This window comes from Triticum dicoccoides, chromosome 6A, assembly GCF_002162155.2.
Source record: "Triticum dicoccoides isolate Atlit2015 ecotype Zavitan chromosome 6A, WEW_v2.0, whole genome shotgun sequence".
Lineage (NCBI taxonomy): Eukaryota > Viridiplantae > Streptophyta > Magnoliopsida > Poales > Poaceae > Triticum > Triticum dicoccoides.
In genome coordinates this window covers 217527954-217542224 of record NC_041390.1, presented here as the reverse complement: position 1 = coordinate 217542224, position 14271 = coordinate 217527954, and positions in this window count along the sequence as shown.

Here is a 14271-nt window from a genome sequence, read left to right as displayed (position 1 = left end):
GCTCCCACAGAGCCCTTGATAGTTGAACCCATTTCTATGGTCTATCCTGAAGCTGAACACCAACTGACTATCCATGGGCCTGCTTCCACAGAGACTCATGAAGCTGAAGACTTTCCAGCAGCTGACCCCATCGCTGCTGAAGACATTGGTCAACATGACCATGTAGAAGATGGTGCAGTCCTTCCTCAGCTTGAGAATAGCGAACTCATCAGCATTGGTCGTCCACTGACGCCAATTGCACAGGATGCTACATGGGCGGATCGCCCACAAGAGGAAGAAGACTATGAGGCCCAGCCCACTCCAACTCCACAGGCGTCGCCCGTGTTGCGCAGGCTTCGCAAAGGTCCAAGGCCTCAAGTCTCTGTCGAAGACAATCCGGCTGCATTAGCCGCGGAAGAAGAAGTCCCACAAGTTCCCACTCCCCTGTCCCACCAAGAAGCAGTTCTCAAGGAGAACGTGCTTGTGACCGACCCTCCAGCTCGTCAAGTGGAGGATGAAAATCTTGAGGCTGCCACAACCACCAATGAAGCTAATGTGGAGCCCTCACCAACAAAAGCATCAGAAGACAATGAAGCCACTGATCCCGCCACTTCTGTTCCTGAGTCTGCTGCCGCTCCCCAGTTTGACTATCGTGTTGAGCAGAGGCCTTAGGTACAGAAGCCAATTCCAAGATTGCCAAGGTTCCCAGGTCCTGCATCAGCACATGGCTCCTTCAATATCAATGGCTTCAGGGCAGACAACACATTCTTCGATAGCTCCAGGAACCCCTACTCAAGGGAAAGGATATCATCTGATCGGTTCTGGAGCTCTCCTCAGCGAAGCTATTACTCATGCATTCTTTACAACCAAGGTCGCATCTTCCCACACAAGCGCCTTGACATTGAAGCTATAGCTGGTCTGCCCTGTCTGGAAGAAGCTTTGGATTGCTTCAAGGAAGTTGGACTACTGCCGTTCATAACTGACCAAGAGCATTGGAATGAAGAGCTGCTGCTCCAATTCTATGCCACACTTCACATCCATGGGTATAGCAGAGATCCGAAGACTTGGGTCCTGGAGTGGATGACTGGAAACGTTCATCACGAAGCCAAAGCCTTTGACATCATTGAGCTCACTGGTTTCCCACTCCTGGAGATCTCTACGAGCATGGCTGTCAGCTGCATAGTGAAGCTATTGAGAACACCTTTCAGAAGCCTGAACCTGATATGAGTCAGATTCTCAGCATGATGAAGCCATTGCTCCAAGATGCTGCTTATCCCACGGAGTTCTTCGTTGAAGACCTTGAGTATCTGCCAAGAACATTTATCACATCATCAGGCGAACTCTCTGGCCCATCAAAGGGCACTCTCCAAATGCCAAGCTTGAGGGTGCAATGAAGACTTTGGTCTTCTATATTCTTCATGGAAAATGCTTCAATGCACAGGACTTCTTCATTCGCCAACTTGCTGCATCAGGCTCTGATCTGTTTGGCTTGAAGTTCTACGCCCCATGGGTAATGCGGCTAATCAAACTTCACTCTAAGAATGTGGATATCTGCCATCTGCTCGCAATCATCGGATTTTTCTGCCTGATGTGGATATCTCTATTGAAGCCATCTATCCTGAGCCTGCCAAGGAACCTCTAAGTCTTTACAATGCAGAGCATCAGAGTTTCTCTCAGAACATTGAAGGAGTTGAAGCAGTCACTCGGGTGTATCCTTTGGCTGGCACTACACGTGCACCACACCCTGCTTCCACTGAAGCCACTGATAGTACAACTGCTCCACGACCCAAGAAGTGCACTCATGTTCTCAACGACCGAGAGCTTCTTGTGGCTCTTCATCAGAAACATGATAGGCATCATGACTGGCTGAAGTGTCAGATGAAAAGCCTCTTGGTGGATGTTAATCACATTCGCAATCTTGCCACCAAGAATGCTTTCGTTGCCCATGAAACCTGTCGCCGCACATGGAAAGGGCTAACGATGATGTGTTCTGAAGATGATCTTCAAGAGGATGGCTTCACGGAGCGATTCAAGTTTGACTCCACACCTCCTCGAAGGGCTGTGCTGCTAGGAAATCCATCCCTTGAAGACTCTGAGTTCTCTTCCTCTGCTGCAACTGTAACTGCCAGAGTTATCGAGGATGAAGACGATGCTACTTCACCGCCACCTCCTTCAACACGCTTCAACTCTGCTCCAAGCTCTCCAGCACCGCCAAACACCACCAACGACCCTGCTGCTTCACCTACTCCTCATGGGAATGAGTAGATGCTCTATGTCTTCAAACCTTTCTGGTCCTTACTGACAAAAGGGGGAGAAGCATATGAGGTTGATAGTCTTCAAGCGGGTCCATATGGGCGGGTGCTTTATATTTTGCTTCGTGCTTACAACTCTCGTTTTGCTACATTTGGTTCTTTGAGTTGTAACACTTAAACTCGATGGTCGTCTGCTACTTATCTGCCACCTTGTTTTGCGATGATAAATTCCGCATGTGCGACGATAAATTCCGCACTTAGATCATTCTGCAGACGTCCATTTTCCATTATGCATGTCATTATCTTCATATACTTTCACATGCATAGTGGATTGTCATCATAAGTTGAAGTGGATCTCCACAATACAACCTGCCATGTGCATTTGCATTCCAAAAGCAAATTACTTATATGCACATCTTCAGGGGGAGCCCTTGCAACTTATGAAGACAATTCCTTATCCTTTACAATGTCACAGATTATATCCCCCGTTGAAAACTTCAACTAGTTTGTCATCAATCACCAAAAAGGGGGAGATTGTAAGTGCATCTAGTGCCACCCCTAGTTGGTTTTGGAGTATTGACGACAAACCTAGTTGAGGGACTAATGTGTTTGTGAGAATTGTAGGATAACACAGGTAGAAGTCCCTCATTGATTCAGTTTTCCTACCAGAGATGACCCCTAAAAATGTATGAAGACATTGAAGTCAAAGGTGGTATATGAAGATATTCACATTGAAGACTATGACAAGAGAAGACACCACATGAAGCCTATGGAGCTCGAAGACTTAGATCTTTTGTAGTTCTCTTTCTTTTGTGTTGAGTCATAGGAACCACCGTACTGTTAAGTGGGGTCCAAGAGAACCAGTCAGAATGACTGAAGTGATGCCTAACCAAAAAAAACCTATGTCTTCGAGTGAAGACTATCAGAGCGAATCTTGTCCAGAGTCGGACAAGTCAGCTTTGCTTGTAGCCCAAGTAAAGTTGCCGTGTGAGTTTGAAATCTGACCGTTGGAACACGTGTCAGTTCCTTAGTGACCCAGGGTCATTTCGGACAAATCAGGTCGGGTTTCCAAGTGGCTATAAATAGCCCACCCCCTACAACCATAAACGGTTGGCTGCTCAGATTGAGAGTACGGCTTTTGTCGTTTGAGAGCAACCCACCTTGAAGCCTTTGAGAGAGAATTCCTTGCGAGGATAAAGCCCTAACCACCCAGAGCCAAAGAGAATTAGGCATCACTTAAGTCTTCTTGTCTGTGTGATCTGAAGACTTATTACACTTGAGGATTGTGCATCCTCCAGCCGGTTAGGCGTCGCGTTCTGAGCATCCAAGAGACATTGTGGATTGCCGGTGAACGAAGTCTGTGAAGGTTTGGGAGTCTACCTTGAAGACTTACCAGAGTGATGGGCGAGGTCTGTGTGACCTTAGCTCAAGCGGAATATGGTGAGGATTGGGTGTCCTGAGCTGCGTGTTCAGGACTGGGTGTCCGGGACTGTGTGTCCTAAGGTTTAAATACCTACCCGCCCCAACCAGACGTATAGTTGTCACAGCAACTGGAACTGGTCCAACAAATCATTGTCTTCAATGAGTCACTGGTTTCATCTTCCCTCCCCTTTACTTACTGTTACTCCTTGTGAAGTCATTGTATGTTTGCAGTATCTTTTGTCTTCACTGAGTGACTGCGTGTTCTGTCTGGCTTCACAATATCTTCCTACCTAATCCTTACTACATTGCTGCTATTAGTCATTGTGCTTTCACTCTATTGAATACTTGACTATGGCTTGCCTAGTGTAGTCTACCTTCAGCTGCAGGGTATTAGATTTATTTCTATCGTTTGTCTTCATAACTCCCACATTTTGAAGACTTTCATAAAAATCGCCTATTCACCCCCCTCTAGTCGATATAACGCACTTTCAGGATCGGTGATGGAGAATTATGCCAGATGCGGTTCATCATGTAACAGTCATAACCTAGGGTGACATAGAACTAGCTCCAGTTCATTGATGTAATGTAGGCATGTATTCCGAATATAGTCATACGTGCTTATGGAAAAGAACTTGCATGACATCTTTTGTCCTACCCTCCCTGTGGCAGCGGGGTCCTTACGGAAACTAAGGGATATTAAAGCCTCCTTTTAATAGAGTACCGGAACAAAGCATTACCACATAGTGAATACATGAACTCCTCAAACTACGGTCATCACCGGTAAGTATCCCGTTTATTGTCACTTCGGGGTTAACGGATCATAACACATAATAGGTGACTATAGACTTGCAAGATAGGATCAAGAACACTCATATATTGAAGAAAACATAATAGGTTCAGATCTGAAATCATGGCACTCGGGCCCTAGTGACAAGCATTAAGCATAGCAAAGTCATAGCAACATCAATCTTAGAACATAGTGGATACTAGGGATCAAACCCTAACAAAACTAACTCGATTACATGATAGATCACATCCAACCCATCACCGTCCAGCAAGCCTACGATGGAATTACTCACGCACGGCGATGAGCATCATGAAATTGGTGATGGAGGATGGTTGATGATGATGATGATGGCGACGGATTCCCCTCTCCGGAGCCCCGAACGGACTCCAGATCAGCCCTCCCGAGAGGTTTTAGGGCTTGGCGGCGGCTCCGTATCGTAAAACGCGATGAATTCTTCTCTTTGATTTTTTTCTCTCCCGAAACACAATATATAGAGTTGGAGTTGGAGTCGGAGGAGCTCCAGGGGGCCCACGAGGTAGGGGGCGCGCCCCCACCCTCGTGGACAGGTGGTGGGCCCCCTGGCCTTCATCTTTTGCAGGTATTTTTTATATTTTCCAAAAAGTTGCTCCGTGAAGTTTCAGGTCATTCCGAGAACGTTTGTTTCTGCACATAAATAACACCATGGTAATTCTGCTGAAAACAACATCAGTCCGGGTTAGTTCCATTCAAATCATGCAAGTTAGAGTCCAAAACAAGGGCAAAAGTGTTTGGAAAAGTAGGTACGATGGAGACGTATCAACTCCCCCAAGCTTAAACCTTTGCTTGTCCTCAAGCAATTTAGTTGACAAACTGAAAGTGATAAAGAAAAACTTTTACAAACTCTGTTTGCTCTTGTTGCTGTAAATATGTAAAGCCAGCATTCAAGTTTTCAGCAAAGATTATAACTAACCACATTCGCAATAACTCTTAGGTCTCAAGTTTACTCATATCAATAGCATAATAAACTAGCGAGCAATAATAATAAATCTCGGATGACAACACTTTCTCAAAACAATCATAATATGATATAACAAGATGGTATCTCGCTAGCCCTTTCTGAGACCGCAAAACATAAATGCAGAGCACCTTTAAAGACCAAGGACTGACTAGACATTGTAATTCATGGTAAAAGAGATCCAGTCAAGTCATACTCAATGTAAACTAACAATAATGAATGCAAATGACAGCGGTGCTCTCCAACTGGTGCTTTTTAATAAGAGGATGATGACTCAACATGAAAGTAAATAGATAGGCCCTTCGCAGAGGGAAGCAGGGATTTGTAGAGGTGCCAAAGCTCGGTTTTGAAATAGAGGTGAATAATATTTTAAGCGGTATACTTTCATTGTCAACATAACAACCAAGAGATGGCAATATCTTCCATGCTACACACATTATAGGCGGTTCCCAAACAGAATGGTAAAGTTTATACTCCCCCTTCCACCAACAAGCATCAATCCATGGCTTGCTCGAAACAACGAGTGCCTCCAACTAACAAGAGTCCCAGGGGGAGTTTTGTTTGCAATTATTTTGATTTAGTTTGCATAAAGCATGGGACTAGGCATCCCGGTGACCAGCCATTTTATCTCGTGAGTGAGGAGCGGAGTCCACTCCTCTTGAGAATAACCCGCCTAACATGGAAGATACGGACAACCCTAGTTGATACATGAGCTATTCGAGCATACAAAATAGGATATTTATTTGAAGGTTTAGAGTTTGGCACATACAAATTTACTTGGAATGGCAGGTAGATACCGTATATGGGTAGGTATAGTGGACTCATGTGGAATAACTTTGGGGTTTAAAGGATTGGATGCACAAGCAGTATTCCCGCTTAGTACAGGTGAAGGCTAGCAAAAGACTAGGAAGCGACCAGCTAGAGAGCGACAACAGTCATGAACATGCATTAAAATTAATCAACACCGAATGCAAGCATGAGTAGGATATAATCCACCATGAACATAAATGTCGTGAAGGCTATGTTGATTTTGTTTCAACTACATGCGTGAACATGCACCAAGTCAAGTCACTTAAATCATTCAGAGGAGGATACTACCCTATCATACCACATCACAACCATTTTAATAGCATGTTGGCACGCAAGGTAAACCATTATAACTCATAGCTAATCAAGCATGGCACAAGAAACTATGATCTCTAATTGTCATTGCAAACATGTTTATTCATAATAGGCTGAATTAGGAACGATGAACTAGTCATATTTACAAAAACAAAAGAGGTCGAGTTCATACCAGCTTTTCTTATCTCAGTCAGTCCATCATATATCATCATAATTGCCTTTCACTTGCACGACCGAACGATGTGAATAATAATAATAGTGCACATGCATTGGACTAAGATGGAATCTGCAAGCATTCAATAAACAGGAGAAGACAAGGCAATATGGGCTCTTTTGTCAGATCAACAATAATGCATATAAGAGCCACTTCAACAATTTAATCATGGCTTCTCCCATCGACCCCCAAAGAAAAGAAAAGAAGTAAAACTATTTACATGGGAAAGCTCCCAACAAGCAAAAGAAGAACATGAAATCTTTTTGGGTTTTCTTTTTAATTACTACTACAAGCATGGAAAGTAAACTAATTAAAAGCTACAACTAATTTTTTTTGTTATTCTTAAGATTTATTAAACACAAGAAGAAAGCATAAAAAGGAAATAAAATAGCATGGATGATACAATGAAAAAGTATGAGCACCAACATCTAGCAATGAGTGTGTGAACATAAATGTAATGTCGGTGGGAAATACATACTCCCCCAAGCTTAGGCTTTTGGCCTAAGTGGTCTATGGCCACGGCTGGCCTGGCGGATATCCATAATAATAGTTGGGGTCGTACTGTGAAGAGGAAGAAGACTCCGATTGCCATTGGTTGGCAATCATCTCCGGATCCCACTGGTAATTAGACTGTCATGAAGGATCAACTTGTGGTTCCGGCTCTGGCTCCATGGCTGGTGCAGGGTTCCGGTAGGCATGAATAGCCTCTAACAAAACAAGGTACTGGCCTGCAGATAAATCAAACAAAGGAGCAGGCAGGGTAATAGTCTCAGGATGATGTTTATCAAAGAACAATTTGTATTTAAGCTCTCCTTCCCTATTCTTAACAATAAAATCATGTGCCACCATACTTTTATAATCTAAATAAACACAAGGTAGCACTTTTTCTTCCTTCTCATAATGCCTAATAGGTATGTTAAAATGTGCAGCTAGGCATGAAGCATAGATGCCTCCAAAGATGGGCCCCTTTGTACGGTTCAGACTTAACCGTTTAGCAATAATGCCGCCCATACTAACAGCGTTATCACCGTATAAACCGTGGAGCAAAATAATAATATCAGGGACACTAAGGTTTCCATAGTTTCCGCGACCAATTAAACAACGACTAGCAAATAATGCAAAATAGCGTAAAACAAGAAAATGTATGCTAGTGATTCGTGCATCGGAAACCTTCCTTGTTTCCCCTACAATGATAGTATCAATAAACCCATCCACATCCTCGCGATGTGGTTCCTCTGTCTTGCCCTCGAAAGGGACTAAACAAACCCGACAAAAATCATAAAGTGACATCTCCTTATGCTCATCATATAAATGAAACTCCACCGTAGGTGGTGAGCTCCTAGAATGGAAATGAAAGTTTTGCACAAAGATATTTGTGAGTAAGAGATACTGATCGCGTTGGTCGTGGAGGAAAGCAGTGAGGCCTGCATTCTTAGCCAATTCATGAAAGTCTTCATAAATCTCGGCTACTCTCAAGAAATCATCGGAAGGCCATTCACACGCCCGAACCTCCATGGTGCGAGGCGGATTATACTTAGGCTTTGGTGCCTTTTCCTTCGAGCTTCGGCTCGATGAGCCCCTCAAAAGTCTCTTCATCATTTTCTAAAAAATTCTGAAATTTTTAGTAACTTCAAAATAAAAGTAAACCAAACTCAATAATATTGATAGCAACTACTCCTACAAGTGCCTATGGCCTATATCATGCATCAAAACTACTTTTGACCATATAAATTTGACATGCAAGCTCAAGAACAGGGTCACCTAAGCAGCAAAATTTTGCAGTGAATAAAACACTAGAACAAAAACTAATTGGAGCAATGGAGGAGTCACATACCAAGGAACAATCTCCCCAAGCAGTTTTGTGGGAGGTGCTTTGAGCAAGGAGATCGAAAATGGCAGCAAAATGAGCTTGGACTCGGGTTTGAGCTGGTTATTCGTGTTTGGGGGAGGAAGAAGGAGTGTGTGGGTGAAAGGATAAGTGGAGGAGGGCCATCGTGGGCCCACGAGGCAGGGGGCGCGCCCAGGGGGGTAGGGCGCGCCCTCCACCCTCGTGGGCAGGTGGTTGACCCCCTTGCTGTGTTTTCAGTGCCAAATATTTTCAAATATTCCAGAAAAAATCATATTTAAATTTCAGGGCATTTGAAGAACTTTTATTTTCGGAGTATTTTTATATTGCACGGATAATCAGATAGTAGACAAAAAAATATTTATTTTAATTTTATTTAATATAAATAACAGAAAGTAAAAGTGGGGTATAGAAGGTTGTGCCTTCTAGTTTCATCCGTCTCATGATCATCAAAAGGAATCCACTAACAAGGTTGATCAAGTCTTGTTAACGAACTCATTCCGAATAACATGGAACCGGAGAAATTTTGAATAACACTATGTTACCTCAATGGGGATATGCACATCCCCAATAATAAGAATATCATATTTCTTCTTGACAATAGGAAGAGGAAATTCAAAACCTCCAAATATAATCGATGGAATTTTTCCAATAGAGTTGATACTATGAACTTGAGGTTGTTTCCTCGGAAAGTGTACCGTATGCACATTACCATTAACATGAAAAGTGACATTGCCTTTAGTGCAATCAATAACAGCCCCTGAAGTGTTCAAAAAAGGTCTTCCAAGAATAATTGACATACTATCATCCTCGGGAATATCAAGAATAACAAAGTCCGTTAAAATAGTAACGTTTGCAACTACAACAGGCACATCCTCACAAATACCGACATGTATAACAGTTGATTTATCAGCCATTTGCAAAGATATTTCAGTAGGTGTCAACTTATTCAAATCAAGTCTATTATATAAAGAGAGAGGCATAACACTAACACCGGCTCCAAGATCACATAAAGCAGTTTTAACATAGTTTCTTTTAATAGAGCATGGTATAGTGGGTACTCCTGGATCTCCAAGTTTCTTTGGTATTCCACCCTTAAAAGTATAATTAGCAAGCATGGTGGAAATTTCAGCTTTCGGTATCTTTCTTTTATTTGTAACAATATCTTTCATATACTTAGCACAAGGATTCATTTTGAGCATATCAGTTAATCGCATACGCAAAAAGATAGGTCTAATCATTTCAGCAAAGCGCTTAAAATCATCATCATCCTTTTTCTTGGATGGTTTGGGAGGAAAAGGCATGGGTTTCTGAATCCAAGGCTCTCTTTCCTTACCGTGTTTCCTAGCAACAAAGTCTTTCTTATCATAACGTTGATTCTTTGATTGTGGGTTATCAAGATCAATAGCAGGTTCAATTTCTATATCATTATCATTACTAGGTTGAGCATCATCATGAACATTATCATTAACATTATCACTAGTTTCAGGTTCATTACCAGATTGAGTTTCAGCATCAGAAATAGAAATATCATTTGGATTATCAGGTGTTTCAGTAATAGGTTCACTAGAAGCATGCAAAGTCGTATCATTTTTCTTTTTCTTCCTTTTAGAAGGATTAGGTGCATCTATATTATTTCTCTGAGAATCTTGCTCAATTCTCCTAGGATGGCCTTCAGGATACAAAGGTTCCTGAGTCATTTTACCACCTCTAGTCATAACTCTAACAGCATTATCATTATTCTTACTATTCAATTCATTGAGCAAATCATTTTGAGCTTTAAGTACTGATACGTCTCCAACGTATCTATAATTTTTGATTGCTCCATGCTATATTATCTACTGTTTTGGATGTTTATGGGCTTTATTATACACTTTTATATCATTTTTGGGACTAACCTATTAACCCAGAGCCCAGTGCCAGTTTCTGTTTTTACCTTGTTTTAGGGTTTCAAAGAAAAGGAAAACCAAGCGGAGTCCAATTGACCTGAAACTTCACGGAACCCATTTTTGGAAGGAAAGAAGCCCAGAAGACTTTAAGTGCACGTAGGGGAAGCTTCAAGGAGGCCACGAGGTAGGGGGGCGCGCCCACCCCCTGGGTGCGCCCTCCACCCTCGTGGGCCCCTCGTGGCTCCCCTGACGTACTTCTTCCGCCTATATATCTCCATATACCCTAAAAACATCCAAGAGCACAATAGATCGGGAGTTCCGCCGCCAGAAGCCTCCGTAGCCACTGAAAGCCAATCTAGACCCGTTTCGACACCCTGCCGGAGGGGGCAATCCCTCTCTGATGGACATCTTCATCATCCCGGTGCTCTCCATGACGATGAGGGAGTAGTTCTCCCTCGGGGCTGAGGGTATGTACCAGTAGCTATGTGTTTGATCTCTCTCTCTCTCGTGTTCTTGATTTGGCACGATCTTGATGTATCGCGAGCTTTGCTATTATAGTTGGATCTTATGTTTCTCCTCCCCTTCTACTCTCTTGTAATGGATTGAGTTTCCCCTTTGAAGTTATCTTATCGGATTGAGTCTTTAAAGATTTGAGAACACTTGATGTATGTCTTGCCGTGCGTATCGGTGGTGACAATGGGATACCATGTGATTCACTTGATGTATGTTTTGGTGATCAACTTGCGGGTTTCGCCCATGAACCTATGCATAGGGGTTGGCACACGTTTTCGTTGTGATTCTCCGGTAGGAACTTTGGGGCACTCTTTGAGGTTCTATGTGTTGGTTGAATAGATGAATCTGAGATTGTGTGATGCATATCATATAATCATGCCCACGGATACTTGAGGTGACATTGGAGTATCTAGGTGACATTAGGGTTTTGATTGATTTGTGTCTTAAGGTGTTATTCTAGTATGAACTCTAGGGCTGTTTGTGACACTTATAGGAATAGCCCAACGGATTGATTGGAAAGAATAACTTTGAGGTGGTTTCGTACCCTACCATAATCTCTTCGTTCGTTCTCCGCTATTAGTGACTTTGGAGTGACTCTTTGTTGCATGTTGAGGGATAGTGATGTGATCCAATTATGTTATTATTGTTGAGGGAACTTGCACTAGCGAAAGTATGAACCCTAGGCATTGTTTCAACGCATTGCAATACCGTTTACACTCACTTCTATCATTAGTTACCTTGCTGTTTTTATAATTTCAGATTACAAATACCTTTATCTACTATCAATATACCACTTGTATCACCATCTCTTCGCCGAACTAGTGCACATATACAATTTACCATTGTATTGGGTGTGTTGGGAACACAATAGACTCTTTGTTATTTGGTTGCAGGGTTGCTTGAGAGAGACCATCTTCATCCTATGCCTCCTACGGATTGATAAACCTTAGGTCATCCACTTGAGGGAAATTTGCTACTGTCCTACAAACCTCTGCACTTGGAGGCCCAACAACGTCTACAAGAAGAAGGTTGTGTAGTATACATCAAGCTCTTTTCTGGCGCCGTTGCCGGGAAGGTGAGTGCTTGAAGGTATATCTTTAGATCTTGCAATCGAGTCTTTTAGTTTCTTGTTTTATCACTAGTTTAGTTTATAAAAGAAAACTATAAAAAAATGGAATTGAGTTTATCTCATACGCTTCACCTTTTTAATATCTTTCGTAAGTATGATGGTAAGGAAAATTGTGCTCAAGTGCTAGAAGAAGAAAGCTATAAAATGTTTGGCACTAAATATGTGAATGATGAGCATGATTGCAATGTTGTTAGTACGAATTCTTTGAATATCCATGATACTAATGATGATTGCACTAGTTATGATGAAAATTTCTCCTATAAACATGTCAATTTTTGTGGAGTGCATTGGGTTTGTAAGTACACACCAAAAAGGGAAGATAGATATTGCAAGAAGTATAAGTACTTAGAAACTAAATTGTTGCAAGAAAGGCTAGATGATTGTGCTAAAAATTTAAATTTTCTTAGCCGTACTTGTGGACTTTGCAATGAAAGTGGTCATTTAGCTATCCGATGCAAATTGTTTTATGATCTAATCGTGTCCAAAAATTGTGATGGGTTGATTTCCCTTGCACATTATAATGAACTTAGCTTGCTTATGGGTTACGAAGAAATGAAACGTATAACTAATTATCTTCCATAATTTGCCCGTTATAAACTTCTTGGAATTTTTTTGCGGGAAATAAACTTCTCGGATTTGATCTAGAGGAAATTTATATGTGTTGCGCGGTGAATTGTATTGAAAATCCTTATATTGCCAACTACATAAAGAAAAGAAAACAAATAGAAGATGAAGAGAACACTAATGAAAGGGAAGAGACTTTCCAATATCCTCCTATTATTTCTTATGATGAATCGGGTAACGAGGAGTAGCCTCCTATTCAACCAATCTCATTAATAAGGAGCTCCAAAAAGAGGATTGAACCCACACATGATGTGGTGAAGAAGAAGAAAAGAAAAAGGAAGAGAGGTAAAAAGATATCTCTCCCAAATAATGCTGCTCCTATTACTATTGTGCCTCATGAAAATATAATTGTGGAAGATAATGATACTTCTTATGATCTTGGAAATCTTTTTGGCATTTTCTTGGAAGAATATGATAATTTCTATACTATTGGTGCTATCCATACTATTGATGATGAAAGTGATTATGCTTATGATACGAAAAGGCCCAAGCTTGGGGATGCTATGTTTGATGAGGATGACATATTTGAGAATATATTTGCTGAAATTAATGTTTGTCCCAAGCTTGGGGATGCTACGTTTAATGAAGATGATATTTTTAGTCTCCCAAGTTTTGATATGCAAATTTATAATGATGATATCATGCCTCCTACTTATGATGATTATTGTGATGATACTCATGCTATAAAAAGTAATGATATATTTACAAAACTTGCCATGATTATGGTTACCCCTTTTCTGAACATTATTCTTTTAATGTGGAAACAATTTATAGTATTCAAGTCTCTTATGATACTCCCACTATCCCGAATGAGAAGAATTTTGCTTATGTGGAGAGTAATAAAATTTCTATGCTTGTAGATCATGAAAAGAATGATTTAGGTGCTGCTTATATTGTTGAATTCATTCATGATGCTACTGAAAATTATTATGAGGGAGGAACATATGCTTGTAGGAATTGCAATAATATCAAGTTTCCTCTCTATGTGTTTAAAATTTTGAAGTTATGCTTGTTTTTCCTTCCTATGCAAGTTGATTCTTGTTCCCACAAGTTGTTTGCTCACAAAATCCCTATGCATAGGAAGTATGTTAGACTTAAATGTGCTAGTCATATTCTTCATGATGCTCTCTTTATGTTTCAATTCTTATCTTTTATGTGAGCATCATTGAAATCATCATGCCTAGCTAGGGGCGCTAAACAATAGCGCTTGTTGGGAGGTAACCCAATTTTATTCTTGTTCCTTGCTTTTTGTTCCTGTTTAGTAATAAATAATTCATATAGCCTCTGTTTAGATGTGGTTTTATGCTTTTAATTAGTGTTTGTTCCAAGTATAACCTTTGGGAAGACTTGGGAAAGTCTTGTTGATCATGCTGTCAAAAACAGAAACTTCAGCGCTCACGAGAATTGCTGCCATTTTTATTTGGAGAGTGCTATTTAGTTAATTCTTTTTGAAGATGATTAATAGATAAATTCATCAGGTCCAGCAAATTTATTTGAGAG